At 38.1% G+C, this 25284-nt stretch overlaps 1 long non-coding RNA gene across 3 annotated transcripts in view; it reads right to left on the bottom strand.

Annotated features, from left to right (window-relative positions):
• The window catches only part of LOC144290619 (uncharacterized), a 65589-nt gene that overhangs the window by 923 nt on the left and 39382 nt on the right, over positions 1-25284 (bottom strand). For 2 of the 3 annotated variants that reach the window (XR_013358200.1, XR_013358189.1), the window contains 2 exons: positions 13666-13811; positions 10388-10814 (listed from right to left, as the gene is read on the bottom strand). This is a non-coding gene — a long non-coding RNA (uncharacterized LOC144290619). Of the gene's footprint in view, positions 1-10387; positions 10815-13665; positions 13812-25284 lie in introns of those variants that run through there. The other variant, XR_013358211.1, reaches the window with a different exon arrangement.

The raw sequence follows: 25284 nt of genomic DNA, 5'->3' as shown, positions 1-25284 counted from the left end.
CTCAAAGGCAGCTGCTTCTTAAATTGGTCTAGAGAAGGGGCCAGGGCAGTGCAAGCCCGGCTCCTGCTGTCAAGGCCATCAATTTGCCTTTACCATTGAGAGTGGAGGGGTCCTCCCCAGGGAGGCCAGATTACCCATGAACTTCGAAGTCCACATGGATTGTTGGTCCTTGCATAGAGAGAAAGAATAATCCACCTGGAGAAAATCCAATCTCGGCTCATCCTGGGAGGACGTCAGACTTTGTACTCCCATGCAGGTTTTTGGCAAGCATGAAGTTGCAAATGCATCCTTCCAGCATTGGCCTGCATAGGGTTCAAAACTAGTAACTCTTCAGTTTCTGACTTGAAGGCAACCTGAACCTGCATGTCCGTGAGCCTGGGGCTGAGGTGAAGCTAGGGTCTCTGGGAGGAATGTGCTTTTCAGCTCTCCACAGTTCCTATCTGAGCTGCCTCATCCCTGGACAGCCATGGCCTGATGGTGTCACCTCAGAAATAATGGGAATCAACCTCAGACAGGACTTGCTCATGTGCATGGCCTCACCCTCTGCTCTCTGAGAATTCTTCTCCTAGAGCTTTGAACTCTGCCCTGTCAGGATGTCTTTTTAGCAACCATGAAAGAATGGACAGGTAGGGCAAAGGAAGAAGGAGAAAAGTATGAAGGGCACACAAATAACTCAGTGGGTAGGCATGAGAATTGCTTCTGTGGTTCCAAAACTTCCCTCCTTCCAGCACTACGCCTGCCCCCCACTACTGGCAAATAGTTGCTGCTTTGAACCCTGGGAATCCCTACCCACTTCTACCCACCCTGGCAGCCCTGGCGCCACCCCTGGGGACACAGCAGAACTCTGCTCTAAATCTTAGCCAGCATCAGTTCAGATTATTTGGAGGCTGTACCTTACTAGTTCCTAAATCTTTCGAGTGTCACCCCTGGGAGAAGCTGACAAAGTCACCTGTTATCTGAAATATTGAGGAGGTCTAAATGCTTCTGCCTGCATCTTTTCTCCTATCTCTGAGAGTCTCTTGCCACACACTCCCTCCCACCGTGTGCTTTCCTAGGACATCTTCCTTTCCAGAAGTTACAGGCAGTTGAACAGCAGTGGGCTAGACTATTATGAAGATCTTAAGCGGCTGGATCATTACAAGCTCAAATTGATTACATCTGAGCTGGAGAATTTCAGGATGGGAGAAGATGGTGCTTGAACATGGCTAGAGACTGTTGTGTTCAACACGTGCAGGGCTTCTGTTTGCTCTGTTGCCTTGTGAGTCCTGCTTTGTTCCCTTTTCTCCAACACCATTCGTTGCATCCAAAGTAATGCAGGCCCCAGTTATTACTTATTTTTCTTCCTCTTTTAGGCCATTAAAGACTTTTTTTTTTTCTTGGCCATTTTATAAAGCTCTCTAAGAAGCATTTGTTTTCCTTTCCACTAACTGCAATTGTATTTTCCTGGTGATAAAACAATGCATTTGAAATGATGTGACAGAAATGAACTAATTTGACTCAGAATATATGAATCTTTTCTCAATATATGCTAGCCTCCTCTTCTTGTTCTTTTAATCATCATGTGTGTGCCTCAGGTTGCATGTTGCTCCCAGTGGTTGCCCTTTTAATCATCGTCAGCTCAAGGATGTGGGTGTGCACTAGCACAACGAAAGGTGCTGGGTTTGGAGTCAGTAGATGCTAGATTAATTTTTGCCACGAATTAAACTGAGTAACCTAAGAAGAGTCACTTTATTTTTGCCTAAAGTTGCTCATCTAAGAATGAATGGGGTTGGACTAAATTATAATCTCAGCTGCCTGCCAGCTCTGTGGTTCTAGGATTCATTCCTAGAACTTTCCTGTTCTCAGAGTGGCAATAATTGGTGTATGCAGAGTGTTTCATATACATTGTCCCACTTAAACTTTACAGCTACTGTAACAGGTAAAGCAAAAATTAATACAGGATCCCCACCAGGTTTGAGCTAGAAAGGGAAGAAGAAACAACTAGGGAATTCATGAATTACCCTTCTGAATTACCCACTCCAATTTCAAAAGTTAAACGTTGGTTTATGGAACTCATTCTTTCTGCCTCTGTCACAGGTGTTAGCATCTGAATGTGTTGGCTGAGCTCGGCATCCTGGTGTGAAATGATAGTCACGCAGCTAGTTGTTAAACATATGTTTGTGTGTAAACATAAATATGTATATAAACACAGTGGGAGGTGGTGGGGTGTAGTCAAGCAGGAGGATGAATAGGAGATGGAATAGAATTACCCATCAGCTTTGGGAAAGAGGAAAACATCTCACATTTATTCATTGCCCAACATGTGCTGTTCATGCCACCTTAATAAATCTTCACATCGATCTTATGTGACGTACACATCAACTTACCCATTCTACAGATGTAGAAACCTAATTTAGGGAGGTTAATTGGAAGGATAAAGTTTTTATGAGTTAGAGTCAATATTCACACCCCAATATATCTTTGCCCTGTGTCCTTCAAGCGATTCATTCATCAATTCACCCATTCATTCAACACATTTTAAAAATGATGCTTTTGACTCTTTTTAAAGAAAATTCTATTTATTCATTTATTTTGAGAAAGAAGAGCATGAGCAGGGGAGGGACACAGAGAGAGAGAGAGATAGAAAGAGAATCTTAAGCAGGCTCCACACTCAGTATGGAGCCCAACATGGGTTCAATTCAAGCTCATGACTCTGAGATCATTACCTGAGCAGAAATCAAGAGTCAGATGCTTCACCTACTGAGTCACCCAGGAGCCCGTCATTCAATACATTTTTATTGAACAGTTAGTATGTGTCAGGCTCTGTGCTAGACAGTGAACAAAACTTCACACCAAAAAGGTCTCTCCCCTCTAGGGTTTACAAATCCAACATCCTGGGAATTTGTGGCTTCCATGGATATAGAAGGTGGGAGGGATTAGAAATTAGGGAAGGGATCAGAAGCATGCTGGTAAATGTTTCTCAACAAACCCTTGGTGGGATGCAGAGAAGTCTTGATTTGTAGCACTTGACAATTTCTGTGTATGAATACTCCCAATAAAGCCTTATATGAGTGACCTACTTTGAATTACCAAACGCAGGGAAGAAATGCAGATGGTCTCCTGACCCAGCTAAGCCAGCCTCCAGTATGCTAGCTGGTAGAGTAGGAAGTCAAATGATAGAAAGATTCTTCTGATAACTAAAAAGCTGACTCTCACAGGGACAATAATATCTAACATTTGCAGACTGCATTATGATTAACAAGATACTTTTCTCTGCCCATTTATCTTTTGTAAGCCTCAGAACCCATGAAAAAGACATTTTGAAGATGAGGTAACTAAGCCACACGGAGAATGAATATCTCATCCAATAGTATATGGTGGAACCACAGTCCAAAAACCATGCCCTTTGTGACAGCACAGGTGGACTCAGAAGGTATTGGGCTAAGTGAAATAAGTCGGACAGGAAAAGGTAAATACTGCATGATTTCACCTACATGTGGCATCTAAAAAAAACAAAACAAATGAACAGTCAAATAAAAATAGAAGCAGACTTGTAAATACAGAGGACATCTGGTGGTTGCCAGAGGGGAGGTAGGTGAGGGGATGGGCAAAATCGGTGATGGAAATTAGGAGGTACAAACTTTCAGTTATGATTTACTGATGTCACAGAGATGAAAAGCACAACATTGGGAATACAGTCAATAATATTGTAATAACTGTATGGTGATCGATGCTAACCATGCTTAGTGTAGCATACCCTTAACATAATGGTAAACATTGGATAACACATAGATTTGTGAAACACTATGTTGTACAACTGAAATTATTATAACATTGCATGTCAATTAATACTTCAGTTAACAAAGTCCTTGACTATACTACAGTGGCTCAAAAAGAGAGATAGTTTACTATTTCATGAGAGCCTATCTTGTGTCTATTTAAATTCACTTGATTGGAGCATAATAATGAGACCAGTGCTACAGTCTTCTTCCAATTTCTGTTATTCACCATCCACAGTCAATACATGCACCTCAAAGACTAGCATATGCCTTCGGTTATAAGGATGAGGGCAAAAGATGGTGAACATTACAGGATGAACCCAGCAGTGGTACCTGCCAGAGACATCCATGGATGAGTAACTACCATCATTTCCATATTCCAAAGCCTATACTCATCATACACAAGTGGTGCTCATCCTTAGGGGAAAAAAGGAATACCCCACAGTCATTAAAAAATGATGCCATTAAAACAACTTAGCACAAGGCTGGAAGCCAGTGAACAATCAACTTCTCATGCACCTATTGGTGAAGTGATGACAGTTAGAGTTCAAATGGACATTGTGAGAAACTGGTACTTTCATACAGGCTTTTAATTTGGTGGTGTGGGCTGTCTCAACTGAGCAGGCTGAAGTTTGAGTGAACATAGAGTGTAAGCAGAGATACTTCATATCACAAATGAGATTGTTCTCAAATTACATGACACAAAGTAGGTGTGGCTAGAAGTAGTCAATCACTTAAGGGCAGCCAACATGTTTTAGATATTTGTTCACTACATGGTAAGCATTCAGCTAGCTAGGAACTATGTGGGAGGTGAAAAATGTAGAAGTCTTGATTTTTTTTCTCCCTCAAAGAAAAAGGTCTAGAAAATTCAGCAGTGTACTAGGTTTTTTAGGCTCTGGGCAGATACTAACAGAAGAGTTCACTGTTTGGGTAGACTCTGAATTCTAGCCCTACAAATCACCACCTTGCGATCCTGGAGAAACCATTCGACATTCCTTGAACTCTAACCACTCAACTGTGTTGTCTACTTTGAAGATGCATAGTATGTGTCTGCCACATGGCAGCAATTCAACTAATGGTAATCTTTTTGTTATCATCATCATTCAGGAATGGTCATGGTGGGGAAGCACTGATGGAGCTCCATCAAACTAGAAGCAAAGATAAAAAACAAACCATCAGTTTGTCCAGGCACTCTCTTCACTGAAATTCCATTCTTTTGCTGGGCCAGATCTGTAGTCCTGGAGTCAGCCTTCCTGTGTCAGCCAAGAGGCCATGCACTAAGAGCTGGGTTTGAAGAAGCTATGGCCTTGGGTCTCCTAACCTCTCACATCTAAAAATATGCAGGAGGGATCCCTGGGTGGCGCAGCGGTTTGGCGCCTGCCTTTGGCCCAGGGCGCGATCTTGGAGACCCGGGATCGAATCCCACATCGGGTTCCCTGCATGGAGCCTGCTTCTCCCTCTGCCTGTGTCTCTGCCTCTCTCTCTCTCTCTCTGTGACTATCATAAATAAATAAAATCTTAAAAAAAAAAAATAAAATAAAAAAATAAAAATAAAAATATGCAGGAAAGATAGCATGTTGAGTTTTTCAGAATCAAAGACAAATGAGATTGGACGATTTCTCTTTTGAAAAAAATAAAATATAGGCTATCTTCTTCATGATCTCTTGCTTTCCTATGAAGCAAATTTTTAATTTTCCGAATAATTTTTTCTCTACATTTACTCAGTTGACCCTCATAGCATCTTTGTGAAGTAAGCATGGCAGATAGATATTCATGTTTCCATTTCACAGATTATAAAACTGAGATTAGGCCAAGTATGGGTTCAACCATATATTTTGAGGTTGAATCTGTAGCATCATTTATGTTTCATGATTAGATTGACATATTTCCTCCAGCAAACCGGGTCTACATGTTATTGTTACTTTATGCAATTCTTTTTTAAAAAGATTTATTTACTTATTTTAGAGAGAGAAAGAGAGATCGTGAGGGTGGGGAGGGGCAGTGGGAGACGGAGAGAAAGAATACTCAGCAGACTCCCCACTGAGCACAGAGCCAAACACAGGGCTCCATCTTAGGACTCTGAGATCATGACATGAGTCAAAATCAAGAATCAGACACTTAACTGACTAAGCCACCCAGGTGCCTGTATATTATGCAATTCTTAACATATCTTGACAAATACTGGTATTAAAAATATGTTTTTTTCATTAAAATAATTACAAAATGTATTAAATATTTATCTGCTTTTTAAAAAAAGTATCTAATACATCCAATACTCCCTTCTTAAAATTCTTATGATTTCTAAAATTGAAACACTTCCACAGCAGTAAGGGAATATAGTTGTATTTTCTGATATTCACTTGGCATTAAATAAACATATACTTGCTGAGTGAAAGAATAAAGATGTGGTAAAATCTAAATAGAGTCATTAAATAGATTTCAGAACACTTAATCTTTTGCCTCTTGGTATATAGTTGAGTTAATATGAGCATTTGTCAATTGCACCACATTTTCAAATGACTTGGTATCTTGTTTCCCACATGGGAGCAGAATTTCTAGGTCAATAGGCCCTTAAATGTCATAAATTGCAATATATATGGCAGATGACACTTGTCAAAGGCTCAGTGATCAATTCAGATACTGACTTGAGGACTGAAAAGAATCCGAATCAAATCAATGTATGAGATAAAGTCCAGTTTTAGTATGGTGACATGGTTAGCAGCACCTTTCATGGGATAATGCCTCAGGACATCCTCTGGGGTCTCATCACTTCTTAGGAAGCCTGCAGTTGGATCATGTCTGTCTTCCTAGCACTATGTTCATTAGGCTTTCAATTAGGCAGTGGGGCAGAGCAAAAGGAAGAGGAAATAGCTAACATAATCTGCTTCCTTTACATTTCTGTGACTTTTGCCTTATGATGCAATTTTTCACACAAAGGGATATCAGATGCCAGTGGAGACCTCGCAGTGAGTAACCTACAGAAACAAATCTCTAGTGCATTTATGAGCAAAACAAGTCCAAAGGCAGATGAAGAGAAGCAATTCTGGTGAGCCCCTAATCCACTGAAATCACCTTTGTATGTGATATTTTAGGTCATGAAAGAGGAGCTTGCTAAAATGGTGGGAGCCTCTGCAACACAGGGCCATATTTTCAAAGTGATGATAACTATCTTCAGGGAGTGTTTGCTGTCACACGCTTAACCATATCTGTATTCATTATCTCAAAGAATGTTCACATAAGGCTCTCTCCTTTTAGGTGTTATTATTTCCTCCTTAAAAATTAAGAAAGCGAAGCCTGAGGCCACATGACTTGGAAAGCTGTGGTGTGAAAGCAGGGCCATCTGAGTCCACACTTCTAACTATGGCACCCTCTCTTTTAATCAACTGGTATACATTCTACAGTACTTTACACAGTGAAATACAGAGGATGTGATTGGGTACCAATTAATGATATTCAAAAGTTTCATCTGTCACCAGAATTTAACAAGACCACAAGGTCATTCTCAGCAGGGAGAAATTCCAGGGAAATATATTTGATCTACATGTCTTAGGCTTGAAGAGTAGTTCTGATCTTTAATTTACTGATGAATTTAGAATGAAGTATTTGGTGCCTTCTCTGTACCAAATCTGCTCAAGTGTCTGAGCATAACAGTAACAAACGAGACAGGCAAGGTCTCTGTTTTTATGTTGTTAAATGTGAGTGGGGAAGATAGCATTTGGTGTGTTATAAAGTGCTATAAAGGAAATAATCAGAGCTTTGAAAGAGAGATTTACTTGGGGAGGTGTTTCTAGATAGAATATTCAAGGAAGACTTCTTTGAGGTGACTCCAGAGTTGAGGCCAAAGTAACAAAGGACCAGGCATGAGAAGAGCTGAGAAAAGCTTTCCAAATATAGGGAAAACAGTGAAAAGGTCCTGAGGCAGAAATGACGGGTATGATCCAAGACTATAAAAATCCAAGTGTTTGACATGACCCAAGAGAGGAAGCATGAAATACACAGAGAACTGGAGGGGGAGTAGGCCCTCCTGGGTCAGGAGTCCAGAGTATATTCTGACTGTAATGAAAACCTTTGAAAGATTTTAAGCAAGAAAATGATAGGATCACATCTGTAGGTTATTGACAGAGTTGTGATCACCTATGGAGAAGACAATCCCAGGACACAGCTCTAGGGGCCCACCAAAATATAGACATTTGCAGAGATAGTAATGTAAACAATAAAAGGGGGAAATGTTGGCCAATGAAGAAAGAGGACCCTGAATAGAGCCTAGTGACTTTCTTGGAGAGGACATTGGAGAAGATAAGCCATGATCAGAAATGAAGAGGCATACTCTGTGAAGGAATTTTCTAGAAGTCTGAGCAACGTAAGACTGCACTTTACGGGGAAGAAGGTAATCAGTAAATTCAATGTCTGTGAAAATTCTGTAACAGAGGACACAAGATTGTCCTGAAAAGCAATTTTATCATTTTTCAGGGCCTCTTACAGTCCATCAAAATGTGAATTTTATTTGGACTCATGGCTTATTCAGTTCCTATATAAACAGATTGTTAAGCTTTTGCATTGCTCTGGTTGTTATGCATCATCTCTTGGTTCAATGGGGGAAGATATGACATATCATTATTAATTAGATCCCTAGTGTTCCTAAACAAGTCTTCCTTTCTTTTTTTTTTTTTTTTTTAACAAGTCTTCCTTTCATCTGTATACTTGGTCTGCAGACTCTCTGCATCTCCCTGGAATGGTCTCTGAGTATGGGCTGCTGGTTCACAGTGGCCCAAACTCTGGACCAATCAACATGCATTTGCCCTGGGAAGATGTAGCAGCACATTGCCATAGGGCTTCACCAGGAAGGGCCCCGGCCGGGGTGGGGCGGGGTGGGGCATTGGGGTTTAGGTTGCCTCATGGAAGGCTCCACAACAATGCCAAGGGAAAGTGGATGCAGTGATAATGGGATGAGGGTGGGAGTGGAGGAGGGGGTTCTTGGATGACAGGTTGCTGAATCCGGAACCCTGACACTTGTGAAGTACTCTGTCAGGAACATTAACTATCCAAAAGTGATAAAGCTTCAATTTGCTAGTCCATTAGACTAATTACTGCAATAATTAAGTAACTACTTGATTAGAACTAATGGGTACCTAATTATCCAGGAGAAAAGTATCAGGTGGCAATTATCAGGTGGCAATTAATAGACTGGAGTTAATGTCTTAGCACTGTCTTTGTATGAATTCATAAGCAAGGTAAAGAAAACAAACAATAACTTATTAATATTTATTGGTGCCACAGTGTTTTTCAGCTTGTTTCATTTACACAGAACCAATTAGTGGAAAGACCATTAGTGTAGCAGGATATAAAGGAACTAAAGCAGAGTTAGCTTTTTAAAGGTACAGGATCTCATTAGCAATAACGACTAACATTTAACCAGAATCAACCTATGATTTTTTTAGCTTGGTTGCTGTAAATCTATTGAAAGGGGATCACAGGTGAAAAATCAAAAGTCATGATAAAATCTGTGGGAAATTGGCTAATATATTGAACTCACGGGCCTTATTAAAGATTTTTCCTGGTTCACTGGAAACCTCTCATCTATTTTTCCCCCCTGGTACTCTTAAATGGCTGCAGAGAGAGATGGATGAGAAGAGATGTAACTTATTACAAAATAAACTTCTCTTATGAACACATATCACACAGACACTTTGGATTTCTCACGGTATGAAAGGTTATCTCTCCAACCCAGTGGTTGTTGAGCATTGATGAAGACCCGCTGCTAATATCAGAAAAAGATCTGTTATAAAAATAAGATGTTAGAGCAAGACTTCCAGCCACAGCCGTGTTGTTCTAGGGGGCTGACTCGGCCTTGTGCAAAACCACTTTGCTGGAAAGCATCAAGCACAGTTTGAAATGCATCACTCAAGTTTAGAGGAGAAACACAGGTCAGCTATTTATTTATTTATTCTTTAATTCAGGAAAACACATGCTACAAGGTTGTAAGGCTTCTGGGCAAACACAGAAACTGAACCGCATTATCACGAGAGTGAAAAAAACGCTCTCCTCCCAAACATTCTGAATCAAACATTTCAACTGTGTAATGAAAATAAGAGCTGCATGCTCATTACTTCTCTTTTCTTAGTTCAATGAAGTCCTTTTTCAAGACAACTATTTTTAAAAATTCAGGAGAGGTTTGGACCTGTGTTAAATTTATTAACATTTTAAAAGTCACATAATTAACCCTGCCGTAGAAGAAAATCCCATCTACTTTTATTTTATTTCCCTGCCTGGTATAAATAATTGAAATGGGTTTTAATCATATTTTAGGGGAAAAATAACAATCACCTTATATTAGAATACATACAATGACAAATGGAGATAAATCTAAAATTTATAGAAAGGGAGTATTTGCATAAACTGCAGAATCCAAACATATAGGGCAGTAAGAGTAACAATTGTTGCAAAGGGCATGAAAAATTCAACTTTGGTTTCATGATAGGAGCCTGGATTCCTAACATGATTAAGATAATACATCACAAGGCCCTCTCTTATTAAAGGCATAATTGTTGGTAGAACCAGAAGTGGCGTTAATGCTAGTCTAGTTTTATATATGTACAAATATGAAGAGAAGGGAACTTAGAAACGCTCGCTTGTGGTGATCCATAGGCATTTTATTAATGTTTGAATAATAACCGCCTAGAGGGCCTGTTATAAATTAAAGGGAAGGATTGAGATATAAATTTTTATGAGGACTAGTTATACATTTCCATTATGTGTTTAAAAATGAAGGAATTACTGTGAGCACCGCAGTACTCACATTTATTTGAGGTGATTTGCACGGGAGGGCCGGCGGATGAGAGCTGCTGCGTGGCGGCAGTAAGAAAGATGTATCTGTCCCTTTGAACAGATACATCATATGTCATGCATGAACTCTGTTCTACCAGAGACGCTCCTCTGCTGCCGAATCTGCATGATTATTTCTGTGACAATAGCAAGTGATGATATAGCGCGAAGTTCAGGCCACTTAAGGGGGTGTCTTATGGTTCAATCCCAGCAGACTTGGCTATGATCTACCTGCTAATGCAATACAAGGAGTCAGTGATTACTGGGAAGCAATTCTGATTGCTCCTAAGGTCCCTGTCTAGGATTTTACAAGTGGCCCAAAAGCCTTTGGAGAAGCAGATCCAATGGAATAACAATCATCCTCACTGCACTTCTTCCAATAAGTCCTCCCACATTGTCCTCAGTGTTGTAGATCTAATGGATCTGTTGATCTCCACGGATTATGAATTATAACCCCAAAGGATACAGGAAGACTACTGGCAAACTTGTTCCTGTGCCAATATTCTTACACACTCATTTATATATACACATACAGATAATACACATTTATAGTCTTATGGGCATAACCCAAGCCCTAAGAATGTGAATGTATAGCCTAAAATACTGTTTTTCTTGTCACCTATAGCTGCACACAAACTCTGAAGTCAGGCAGGTCCAAGGTGGCACCCCAGCCAGAATGCTCACCAGATGGTGATTTGAACAAGCTATTTAATGGGCAATTCTCAGTTCCTCATGTGGAGAATAAAAAGCTTATAGAGTTATTTGGTAAGATTAAATATCATTTAATGTAAGGTCCTTGGTACACAAGTGGAATGCTAATAATTGGCTATCAGTTTATTAGGACTGCCATAATATAGTACTACAGACTAGGTGAGCTAATAGAAATGTATTATCTCAAGTCCTGGAAGCTAGGAGTCCAACATGGAAGTGTCCGTAGGGTTTATTTCTTCAGAGGCCATTGGGGGAGAATCTGTTCTAGGTCTTTCTCTTGGCTTGGAGATGATTGGCTTCTCCCATCATCTTGGGAGACGCCATCGATGATTGGTGTCTCTTCCCATCATTTTCCTTGTAGGTATATCTCTAACGTCCAAATTTCCTTTTTTGTAAAGATGTCAGTCATTTTGGATTAGGATCTGTCTGAATGATGTCGTTTTAACTTGATTATCTCTGTGAAGATCCAATCTCCAAATAAGGTCAGATTCTGAGGTACTGGGAGTTAGGATTTCTTTCTTTTTTTTTTTTTTTTAAGATTTTATTTATTTATTCATGAGAGAGAGAGAGAGAGAGAGAGAGAGAGAGAAAAGCAGAGACAGAGGCAGAGGGAGAAGCAGGCTCCATGCAGGGAACCCGATGTGGGACTCAATCCTGGGTCTCCAGGATCATGCCCCAGGCTGAAGACAGGCGCTAAACCGCTGAGCCACCGGGGATGCCCTAGGATTTCAATATACACATTTGGGTGGGGACACAAGTTTTGACGAGCAGCAATAAGAATCAATGAATATAGAAGAATGTAATTACAATGATGTTATGATGATAGTGTGCTTTCAAATATATGTTCTCAAGTCACCATGTTCCACGTCCCCAGCCTCATTTTGCAATCGAGATAAGATGCTCAAACTTTCTGCATTGCTTAAGGTCACCCACTTCCTCTGGCAATATGACAAGAATATTGTGATTTTTTTTTCTCGTTGCAAATTGACAGGAACCAAACCCAGGTGTATGAGGTGATTACAGGCTGATGCCTCCAGGTGCTGGGCAATCCAATACCTTCCACCAGTGTTTGCTTCCAGTTCATCTGTGGGAGTCCCCAGTGAAAACGATCATCGCCTGGATGATTATAATGATGACCAAATAAAAGAAGCATGTAGAAGAAAATCAGAGCTCTTGTTGTGCTGATTTTAAAATAGACTTCAAATGCATCTTTTCAAAACCCAAAAAACTCCCTAATGATAGGGCTATTTGAATTTAAATTCCAGAGCACTGGCTCTTCCTCAGCATGCTGCTATTTACCAATTTTAGCAATAATGTTAAAATGGCTGCATGAAGCTCTTCTTTTCCCATCATTGTGCAATGGTGTCAGATGAAGCTTGGGGAGCAGTGATGTGTCTAAGTGTGCATTTCCCAGCTGTCCCTTTTCAAGGATAATCAACAGCTCGAGCACTCTTTCCTCTGACATCAGTGTCTTCATCTGTAGGTGGTTCTTATGAAGATACAATATGGGAAGTCCTTCACATATCGCAGTTCTTGGAGTTATGATGGTGGGGGGATTATTTTCATATTCACAGCTGAAGAGATGAGGGGCTTACAGGAACTGATGTTCCTTCAGCCCTCCTTCTCGTCTCATCTCAAACTTTAGATTTTAATCAGGGGAGAGCTGAGTGGCAGCAGCCACAAATAGACTGTAACATGGCATGACTACCAGGCTTCTTGGAATTGTGTCTTTGACAGCATCTGTAGTGGTGTTTGCTTGTGGGGCAAGTGCAGAAAGATGAGTTTGAGGGTCAAACATGCCTCCCTACAGCTTTGCCTGTTCCACACCTGAAGTTCTTGGGTTGTGGCTGCCAGTCTCAAGGGGGAAGTTGGAGCTTCTGAAGTTTCATAGTTTGGGCTAGCTAGTAGGACTAGGGACAGGAACTGCCTGGGCAGAGGCCACCACTTCTGAAATGTCAGTGCCTAATCACCACACACACACACACACACACACACACACACACACGGTTGTACCACCCCAGCCATGCCATGATAAAGGAGGGGAAAGCCCATTGTTAGCTGACATGTGGTAGCTGGGCTCTTCAATGGCTATAGATCAAAAGCAGTGCCTATTCACCAGCCCTCTGACACATATTACTTTAGGATAGTCTCATAAACCAAGGGCTCTGGCACCACAGATAGGAGAGTGAGGTGCTGGAGTGTATTATCTGCCAAAGTTTGTGTGTAGAGATGATTGAGAGCTCAGAAGATGGGAAGATGAGAGTTTGAGCATGGGTGTGATTGAGTGCATTTAACCTCCTGGCTGCTGGAATTTGCATAAATATAGCTATATCTACAGTCTCTCTACCCATCCATATATCCCATATATACATACCCATATCTCTATCGTCTATGCATATATATTTGGGCTTTGGTGATATTTCTTGCAGCACTGGGTTTCTTTTTTCTTGTCTGGAAATAACACCAGAAGAGGTCTTGCCATTCCTTCATCCTCTCATCTTCTCATATTGCTAGGATTTTCTAGATGTCAAAGGGGGCAAAAATAAAACATAATGTGATGAGAAAAGAAATGATATAACGTTCAGATTTTTTTTTTCTTAAAAGAGTTTGATTTTGCTTCAGCTGGGGTGAGAGTTCAGTTTGGTTCTTATTTTATCCACACCATTTGCCCATCCCTCCTGAGAATCTCTGCTCTCCAAGTCCCTCTATCATTCTGTTTGCGTTCAGTTCTATCTTTCTCATTCCTGTATAATGCAGCTGTATTATGAAGTGGCCTGGCCCTGGCCCAGCATTTAAAACATGGCCTGTCTCATATTCTGTGCCCTAGAAGAACAAATCCATTTGGTTCCTTCTTGTTCAATACTTCCAAATCCACTGCCCAAATTCTGAGCTTTGCTCTTTTATTCTTGCTGCAGCAGAGAGTAAAGCTAATTTTTTTAAAGCCAAGTTTTCTAATCCCATCAACATTTTTCTCCTCTTTTCAGCTTAGTTATCCATTATTTTAATCATCAACCTAAGGAGAGGAAGGAACTCTGTAGCAAGGTTAGAGAGAGGTTAGAGTTAAAATGGATATGAAATAAAAGGTTAATTCCCCTACGGTTCTCCACAGTTTGAATGAATAGTTGAAAATTTTATAGAAAATAAAAAGAACACTATTATCAGCCTAAAAAATGAGACCTAAAATACCTCAAATTCAGGAATCAGGCTTTCTTTCATCTATGAAAATAATACAAAAAAAAAAAAGAAATTTATTTGACATGTTTTTTTTCCAACTGTGATGCTATGGATGTATCCCAGAGCCCTGCTTCCCATTGTGAATGAGGTCATGTGTTGATGTGTGTCTGAGATAAGGAAGTACCTGTAACCATTTGACCTCATTGGTGCTCTCCCATTAACTGAAAGACCCAGACAGGAAAAGTGGGGGAAAAGAGGCGAAGAATCATGGAGTTATTGCGGTTATTTGCTTTGACAAGTCTAGCTGTTGACTTAAAAAGTTTAATCCTCCACCACCATGTCTATACAGCATTCTAGCACTTAACTTACTTTCAGGGAGTGAACTGGGCCCTGGGGAAAGAACCAAGCTCAGTATTTCCTCTATGCCCTCCATGGAAGCTCAAAAGCATTTTCCCCTAAATAGATCACTTAATCTCCTTGTACCACAGCATCCTCTCTTGTGAGATGGAGGTCATACTACTAGCATATTTCAAAGGGTTATTGAGAAAAACTATCTGGTTAGCCATTATAAAGCATTTTACAAATATGAAGTGCTTTATACAGTCTAAATAATTCGTGAAAGCATAAAGTTTTATACTGTTACCAAGTTTAATCATTTGGCCTTTTTATTTCTCTGGGCATTTATCTTTTTATTTTTCCTTTTCTACTTTTTCCTTTTATGTTATTATGTAGAGAAATACAATTGTGCTCCTTTCTTCATAACTAAAGGGTTTGAGAGTCTTCAGGGCAAGAGAAGAAATTCTTAGATTACTTGTTAATTCAAGTGCAAAAGTTTTCAACTAAAGAATTGTCAGCAACATGTGAATCCGAATGGCTTCTAGAGATATAGGATATTGAAGTAAGAAGTTAGATTTTTAAAAGACCCAAAAAAGTATACTTTTCAGAAACAAAAGCATCTGATAAGGAGAGTCTGTTATTGTTGCCATATAAGGCCAAGATATAAATATTTACTTATCCATACCAACTGGTTCTCAAGGACCTATGATATGCCACATGCAATATGCATGTTTTTTTAATCATTCTTGGCAACAACATTGAGGTCTCTCATTTCATAGATGATGAACCTCCCCAAAATCCCACAGTGAAGGGAAGAAAATGCTAATATTTCTGAATGAAAAGCCTGTGTTCTATTTTCCACACACACTTTTTTTCTGTTATCTCCTCACTACTGAGTAATACAGACAAACTAGTATGACCCTAACCATCTATATGGTTTTCGAGTTTCTATTTTGCACTATGGGGGCATGTGTCCACTCACTGACTTGTCGACCCCTGCTCAGATAACCAGTCTTTGTATAAGGACACATAGCACTGAAGGTAGATATTCTCACTACATTTGATAATCATTCAAAGTATGACCTCAAAGCCCCCTCAGCAGTAGTAATTGTTGGCTCTGTGAAAGATGACCAAAAAGAGGGGCACGTGGGTGGCTCAGTGGCTAAGCATCTGCCTTTGGCTCAGGTTGTGATCCCAGGGCCCTGAGGATAGAGTACCCCAAAGGGAGCCTGCTTCTCCTCTGCCTATGTCTCTGTGTGTCTCTCATGAATAAATAAATAAAATCTCTAAAAAACAAAAAACAAAAACAGAAGATGACCAAAAAGAGAGGACTATAGATGGAAGCATGTTCATCAAGGAATTGACATAACTCCTCTTGTTTTGATACAGAAAGACAAGAACCAATTTTACTAGATAGAATCATAATATTTTTATAATTGGGATGAGTTTGGCTGAGGGCCCTGGTGGGACTGATAAGCTAAAAGAGATATTTGTTGAAGGATATGGTGATCTTTAAAAGCATTATAAACCTTTGTAAACCTTTCTGCTTGTTACAGCTAATGTGAATTCATTGTATGGGGAAAAAGAATGTTTAGATACTAGAAGAAAGAAAGCTATTTAGAAGTTTCAGCTTTAAAGCCATATCATTAGAATATGTACATATTCATAAACATGTAATGGAGAATCTAGAGAAGAATGTCCACGAGTAGGATATTTTACTTATTCCAACATGTTGAAATTTGCACTAAATTTCTAATTATTTGAAGAAGATCTTAAATTTATTTATTTATTTATTTATTTATTTATTTATTTATATATTTCATCCTATTGAAGCCTCAGCTGCTCTGTATTAAACAACTATAAGATGCAGTATCTGGAATTATTTTCATATCATTAAGAACTTATCTATTGGTAAGGATATTTCTTAAAATATCAAATAACCTTTGGAAATCGATCCTATTTCTTTTATTAGAAAATATCACCAATGGTCTATGAAATGATGGCTGAACCTGGATGTCTGCTATGGAAATCCAAGGTTTTCAATTTCTAATGGTCCCTAATAGCATTAATCAAGGCAACACAACTTACTTAAAAGGGACATATGATTAATCTTGACAATAGTAATATAAACTGAACTCTAACTCATGAATTGGCGATTACCCCCTCCCCACCACCACCACCAACACTAGGGTATTAGCTCTTTGTTTGAGATTTACCCTGTGCCATGCACATATTATAAGAACAAAAGAGAGTTCTTTATCTTTAAAAATATCCATTCAGTTCAGCTTACAGAACAGGGGAAAAATTGCTATATTTATCAAGGTTGATTTTGTTTTCCAAGTCTCTAATTCGAAACTGAAGAATGCAAGACTACATACATCAGGTGTTTCTAGCAAAATAGCAGCAGCAGCAGCAAATCATAGACATTTGTCATTCCTTAGAGCTGTCTGACAGTTCTGACAATTCATTAGGCTGAGCTGCAAAGAGGTTTAGAAAGCAAAGAAGGGATCGCAGGTAGGAGAGTTGCTTTTGCATGATCCAGTAATGGCTGATTTGTATCATTTTGGGTGATGGATACACTGTTCAGATTAAACTCAGCAGGGTTTTCTCTTCTCTCTCTCTTTCCATGATTTCTCACTACCCCCAGCTTCCTTCCTCTGGAACCCTTCCTCCCCCCCAACCCCACCCTGGGACACTGAACATAGGCTGTATGTACCCTCTGTATTAAACAACTATAAGATGCAGTATCTGGAATTATTTTCATATCATTAAGAACTTATCTATTGGTAAGGATAAGTAGCATTTCATCCTTAATGGTATGTTCATACATATATCAAGGAAATGCTCCTTTCCAAAAGAAGCTGCTTTGGAGGTAGAGGGAGCCAGCAAGATATAGGATGATAAAACCATGCCTTGCTTCCCAGTATCTACCTGCCCTATGAGTCTTCCTCCTCCTCAACCTGTGTCGATCAAAGAGTCTATGCATCCAGAGTCCTTGTCCCTAACACATGACCCTCTAACTTGTGAGCAGCTGATTCTGCCCCAACCTGCCATAATGGAAACACACTTCTTTATAAATGGCCACAAAATATCCTAATTGTGTGCTCATCCCTTGGAGTAGCATTGGCAACTCATTCCAGGCATTATTTTTCTTGGGACCCTTTGCGTACCCAAGCTAGAAAACTTCTCCTTTTTAATTTTGACAAACAGAAGCTGTCTTGAATAAGGTTTATATGACTCACTCCTTCTACTTGAGGTTTGCATCATAGTATATCAAAACACTTCTGGACTTCTGTTACTAGTAGCTGAAATGTGGACTACCCAACTAAGGAAAGTGAATGCTATTAATAAAAATTTGTACCTATTATGGTCAATTGTGTGTGCAATGCCTTGAAGGATATAAAATGATTAGAGATGCATGCTTGTACCATTAATATTGACACATCAAAATTTAAGCTTATCAAAATAAAAAGGGAAAAAAAAACAAACACATCCAAACTACACATTAGACTACATTCTTTAACTTAGATGCTTATTTTCAAACATTTCTCAATCACCTAGAAATGCTTTTCTAAGCACCTAGAAATTTCCCAGTAGCTACAGATTATTCTAGGGAAAGAGAGCCAAGGTGCTTGTTCTTTCAGAGCTAACATGGAGCAGCATGGAGACAGTCATTAATAAGTAAAACTATAATTAAATAAAAATTATACACTGAGATTCTCATGACAACGGTAATCAACTAATACAAAGTATCTAAAACAAACAAACAAAACAAATAAAAAAAACCAAAGTGGTGTTATGAACTAAATATTTGTGTCCCTCCAAAATTCATTTGAAGCCTTAATCTCCAGAGTAATGGTACTTGAAGTCAGGTCTTTGAAAGGTACTTGGGTTTAGATGAAGTCACGAGAGTGGTACCTTCATGATGAGATTAGTGTCCTTAGAACAGGAAAAAATAGGAAGCCAAGCAAGGCCATGTGAGAACCCAGGAAGAAGATGATGGTCTGCAAATCAGGAAGAATGTTCTTGTTAGAATTGAATTCGAGAGTCTAAACCTCAATCTTAGAACTTCCCAGCCTCCAGAATTTTGAGAAATAAATGTCTGTTTTTTAAGCCACCCAGCCTGTGGTATCTTGCAATAGCATCCAGAGTGGAGTAAGGCAGGTGGGGTTGCTGGATTAGAACAGGTCAATGGGACGTCTTCTTTGAGGAGATAATCATTGAGATGAGAATAGGAGTGAGTCTACTATGACAAACCAGGGAGTTGATTTTCAATTTATCATGTTTTTTGAGAAAAAAAAAAAAAAGGAGGTATGCTCAAATGAGGTGAGTGAAAAGACTGGAGAAGCAGCTTTCTGACTGTGGGAATTTTGCTTTGTTCACAGCTGCATTCCTCATGCCAGAAAAGTGCATGTACAAAGCACATCCTCAATGAAGATTTTTTGCTAAGAAAATAAATGAAGGAAAAATGGTACTAGATGACATTTGAGAGGTAGATGGGAGCCAGATCACATAAGGCATTGTGGGGAGAAACCGTGTAAGAATTTTGTTTTATTCTAAATAGGAAGGCTTTAGGCAGAGGACGGACATAGTTTAATTTATATATATATTTTTAATAATAAATTTATTTTTTATTGGTGTTCAATTTGCCAACATACAGAATAACACCCAGTGCTCATCCCGTCAAGTGCCCCCCTCAGTGTAATTTATATTTTTATAGGTTCACAGGTTAGACTCTGGGTGTCCTGCCACCTGCCATGACTGTTGGCTACCAAAGGCCCATAGTTATCTGCCTCTCCACAGAATTTCTCTCAGTTGACTGGAGCGGCCTCCTTGGGAAGTTTTACAACCCTCTCCAGAGTGTCCCAAAGACAGTGACTGAGTGGTAATAGACACAAAAGCCCAGCCTTCTTGCCTTAAGGGATACAACTCTATAGTGGAGTTTATATTCCAGAGAACCCAGGGAATTAAACCAAGGCAAGACATTATTCAAGACCATGTTCTTGCTTAGTTCTTTGCCTTTCTCCATCTTGCTTCATTCTCTACTTTGTAGTTTTTTCTTTTATCTAAAGAGTATTCCCTCAGCCAATTATGTGCATCTAAATCCCTACCTCAGGCTCTGAGTCTAGGGAGCCTGACCTAAGTTAACTCATGTGGGGAAAACAAATCATAAGAGAAAGATAGCTCCAAGGACGCTGTCTGCAATATAAAGCCAAAACAGAATTCAAGAAGGTTATAATGGACTTCGAGATAAGGAAACTGTCAGTCTAGGGTAGGCTTAATCAAAGGCAAGTTTTATTATTAGAAATTAAGTAGGAAAGATTTTGAGTACCAACATACTATTCAGCTATATTTTTTTTAAAAAGAAATTCAATCATTCTTTCACCTTAACTCACTCAGGAGAGGGAAAAGAAGAGGAAGAGCGAGAAGAAGTGAAAGTACATGTGCGTGTGTGTGTGTGTGTGTGTGTGTGGAAAATGGAAGCTGTTAGGCAAATATGATGCTTAAGGCATCCAGGCTGCAGAAAAATCCTCTTTATGAAAAGGATTTCCCAACGCTCCATTTGGAAATATGTTTAATGAATATTTGTTTTGACTCTCAAAATAAGTAAAAGAAATAAATTCTCATTAAGTAACCAAGACTGTGACCCTTTAAAGTCACAGTTGCTATTAGAAAAAAATGGAAAGACTAAGTATGATACCAACTATAGAACATGTCATCCCTCTATCAACCTAATTGAAGTCATTCTGTCATAAATGACAATCCATCATGTAGTCAGCCAGTCAGTATGTCATGACATTATATGTAATGAGAGGTCTTCCAAAACCCAAAGGGAAATTCTACTTATTTTTCATGACTTTACTTTTTGTTTATTGAATTATCTTGGTAATAGTATAATATGTGTGCAGTTTTATTAAATCTGTGAAAAGTGGTCAGCTCAGAACTCAAAATACTGGTATGTGTTTACCTAAGATTTTTAAAAATTTTTGTATATGTGCAAAATTCCTATTATTCACTTTTGTATCCTCACTGATATGTTATGTTCCATTAGATATCTGTTTCTTGCATAATTTAAGAAACAAAGACATCACAGTTCAAAAGTATTTTTGGTGGGGAGAAAGTTGGTAAAATTTTAAAATGAAATATTTCATAATTTAAAAGTGAAATCTTTGACAGTTTCTGCTTCTAGCTATGGTGCTGTAGCTTGAGGCAGACCATAACTCCCATTAATAACAACTAGTACATCTATATAAAATACTAAAAATATTGTGTTTAAGGAATCAAAGAGTTCCAAACCAGCTAAGCTGAGATTTGGAGAAATGCATTATAATGAGCCCAATGTTATACAACATAATTTTTGCTCAGGGCATTTGTTGACTTGTAAGCCATGCAAAAGCAGTTGAGAGGTCAAGTAGTAGGCCACTGCTAAAGTGAACCAGTAGAACTTGCAACAATCTCACAGAGTTGAAGACAAAAAGTCAAATTTGTGCTTGCCAGGGCAGCCAGGACTTAAGGGCCTGTTATTTCAGAAGAAAGTGAGAAACAGTGAAGTGAGTTTAAATTTTGTGTCAATTTTCCCCATGAAAAATTTCAAATTCTAAAATTATGCAAGGCAAGATGCTAAGAATCTCTGCAACAAGTGTTTAAAAATCTGCCTAGAACTTTCACAGTACTAAGGAGATAAAAAATGAAGTTCAGGACCCAGCAAGTCTCTGAAAAACAGTTTCAGGCTCTTAATCAAAGCATCTGAGGACTATGCAGTAGCAATTTACCAGGAGTGGGTCAAGTCTTACGAAGTCTTCAAACTTGACTTAACACAGCTTATTAGAATATGACATGCTCCTCTGATATGCCTTCTAGGAAATAGAATGAACTATCAATAGAAAAATAGAAAAAAAATCGATAATTTCTTAAGTTTTGTGTGTAGAGGACTAGAATGTAATAAATATTTACCAGGGCAGCCTAGGTGGCTCAGCAGTTTAGCGCCGCCTGCAGCCCAGGGCGTGATCCTGGAGACCCGGAATCGAGTCCCATGTCAGGCTCCCTGCATGGAGCCTGTTTCTCCCTCTGCCTGTGTCTCTGCCTCTTTCTGTCTCTGTCTCTGTCTCTGTCTCAAATAAATAAATAAATAAATAAATAAATAAATAAATAAAATCTTTAAAAAATTATTTACCCGGCATACCAAGAAATAGAACCAAGAATAAAAACTGACAATATGAATAGATATAAATGATACACATATCAGAATAGCAATTATAGACTGTAAAATAACTGAAAATAATGTGCTCAGCAAGATGGATAATAAACTGAGAAACTGAAAAATTAAAAATCTATTTAAAAAATAAATGGAAATTTTGGACTTAAGAAATATGGATTTTCTGAATGTAAGAACTTAGATGGGTTTAACAGCAGATTGGATACCTATAAAAAGAGAATAAGTATTCACATTTGTAGAACATGTCCATACTGAGCCCTAGAGAGAAAAAAGAATGGAAAGGGATAGGAATTAGGGCCTAAGTTTAAGAGATAACTTGATATTGCAAAAGTTGCAAACTATTTATAATTAAAATTTCCATAAGGAAAAGAGAAAAAAAGTGGGGAAGAAGCAATATCTGAACAATAATTGCAATGGATACCCCAAAAATGATGAAGGACATCTAGCCATAAATATGAGAACAGAGATTGCCAATCTCTGGAAGATCATGACCTAGGAACAGAAATGAATCAAAAGTAGACTAAATATTAACAAAATTCCAACCTAATATCAACCCAATCCAGTCTATTTTAACTAAAGTGATCAATGATGAAGTACTTATCCTCTCTGACTAAAAGGGAAAAATATTAAAGTCTCTAATAAAAAAAGCACCATCCAGGGCCTGTGTGTGTGTGTGTGGTGTGTGTGTGTGTTTTCAAAAAACCTAAGGCTAAAAATCAATGATTTAAGTATGTATCTTAAAAATTCAGAAATCAAACCCAAACAAGTAAAGGAAATTATACCCAAACAAGTAAAAGAAAAAAAAAAATAATAAAATTTTTAAAAGAAAACAGTATCTCTAAGTCAAATGCTAGTAAATTATGCCCAAACAAGTAAAGGAAAAAAACATAATAAAATTTGTAAAAGAAAACAGTATCTCTAAGTCAAATGCTAGTTCTTTGAAAATATTTCAAAAAACAAAGAACCATTAGAAAGACATTAAAAATGAAAGAGACAGAATACCATTTACCAATTTCAGAAAAGATGAAATGGAAAACACTACAGATCTTACAGACATAATTAAGATAATAAAACAATATTCCATCCAACTACATGTCAGTTTATTTGGGAATTTAGATAAAATATATAAATTGCTAGAAAACACAACTGCCTTAAACTAACACAAAAACAAAATAGAAAATTTCAATGGTCCTATATCTTTATCTAAATTAAAATTATAATTAAAGATCTTTCAAAAAGAATAATCCAGGGCCAGGTGCTTTTTCTAGTGAATTCTCTAGAGAGGTATAAATAGCATAATTCTTATAAAAATTCTTAAAGATAAAAGAAAAAAAAGGAGAATTTCTAAATTTGTTTTATTAGGGCAGCATAGTTTTGGTAACCAAACATGACACAGGCATTACAAGAAAGAAAAATGACAGATGCATTACCTACCTAAAAATAGATGCAAAATTCTAAATGAAATATTATCAAATTAAACCCATCCATACATAAAAAAGATGATATATCACAGCATGTTGGTTTTATTGCAAAAATGCAAGTTACTTTAAGTAAGGTGTCAATCAATGGAATTCTCCACAGTAATATAAATAAAATGGTAATATGAACATCTCATATTTGATTTAATTCTGCATTTGAAAAAACTCAATACCCATTCTGTATTTTTAGTAACTAGATGGAAATGAGACCGCCAAGGCAAGGGAGGGTCCAAGAACAGATTTTATTGCAGGCACCCTCGGGCGAGGTTCCACGACTCACGGGGGAAAGAAAGTGAGTCGAAGAAGTCGCGCCAAGACAAGGTGGTAGGGGGTTTACATAACGTTGTAAGGCAGAACGGTTTCCTATTGGTTGGCTCATATGCAAAGGAAGGATTGCAATCCAACCAGTCAGAGTGACCCTCACTATGCAAAGGAAGGATTGCAATTCGACCAGTCAAAGGTGACTTCCTCCTCTGGGGTTTGAAGGGCATTGGGTTCGGTTGGGGAAGTCCAAAGGAGAGGTGTAAAGGTCTGCTCAAGCTGTCGTCCCAAGTGGAGGTGGTGACAGGAACCTCAGCCATTTTGGCGTATCCGCCATCTTGAGGAGTTTCCCTTCCCGCCTGGCCCCAACACATTCATAATTAAAAATGTTAATTAGACATAAGGCCTAGGGTTATAAGAAAACTTGGTCTATTTGAAAAAGAGTGTCCATAGAAATCTATAGCAAATTTCATACTTTATAGTGAAACATTGAAAGCAGTTCCCCTGAGGTCCTAAGGTTGCAAAAGTTATGTCTATTATGGATATTTGTATTCAACACTGTTTTTTTTCAGTACTGGAAAGTACAACCAGTGCAATAGGCAAGGATAGAAGGTACAAAGATTTATAACAAAAGACATGTGTATAATGTATATAGAAAACCCATAATATGTATACAAAATAAAACTACTAAGTCAAATCAGCAATGTCATTAGTAAATGAGTCAATATGCAAAAATTAATTGTATTTCTTTCTTAGCAAAAATAATTTGAAAATGAAATTTAAAAATATTATTTACAATAACAACATAAAAAAATCAAATACCCAGGAATAAATGTAACAAAAGATATGTAAAATTTCTAAAATGTTTTACCAAAATCAAAAGACATTAAAAAAGCACTAACATTGGAGTTATATATCAAGCTAATAGATGGAAATCTCTATACTATAATAATGTCAATTTTTCCCAAACTGATCTATAGATTCAAGAAGACTCTTTTGAAAATTGAGAAGTTTTTTTTTCTTCCACAAATATATATGATAAGGTGGAGAATTGCAATGGCAATCAAAAAATGGATTAAGTTGAGATATTAACACTATTTAACATTACAGTATTATAGACTTCCAATAGCTTATAAAGAAAATGTATTTTCCTGAGGATGGACAAATAACTAATGAAACAAAATAAAGAACCAAAAGGAGATCAATACATATATGCTGACTTGAGTTATACCAAGTCTAACACTGCAATATAATGGGAGGCAAGATGGCCTTTTTAACAAATAGTGCTGGCTCAAATGGCTATTCTTAGAGAAAAACGAACCTAACCCGTATTTCACAATTCTTGATAAACTGAAGATCTAAAGGTAAAAACTAAAATAATGAAGTTTCTAGAAGATAACATGGTGGAATATCATCAAATCTTGAAGTAGGCAAGGATTCCTTAAGCAGGACAGAAGACACACTAAACAAATAGAAGACTATTGAAAAAAAAAATAAACTACAACACACAATGCAACAGGAAAATGGA

Source organism: Canis aureus, chromosome 2 (assembly GCF_053574225.1).
Source record: "Canis aureus isolate CA01 chromosome 2, VMU_Caureus_v.1.0, whole genome shotgun sequence".
NCBI lineage: Eukaryota > Metazoa > Chordata > Mammalia > Carnivora > Canidae > Canis > Canis aureus.
This window is presented reverse-complemented; position numbering and strand designations above follow the sequence as displayed.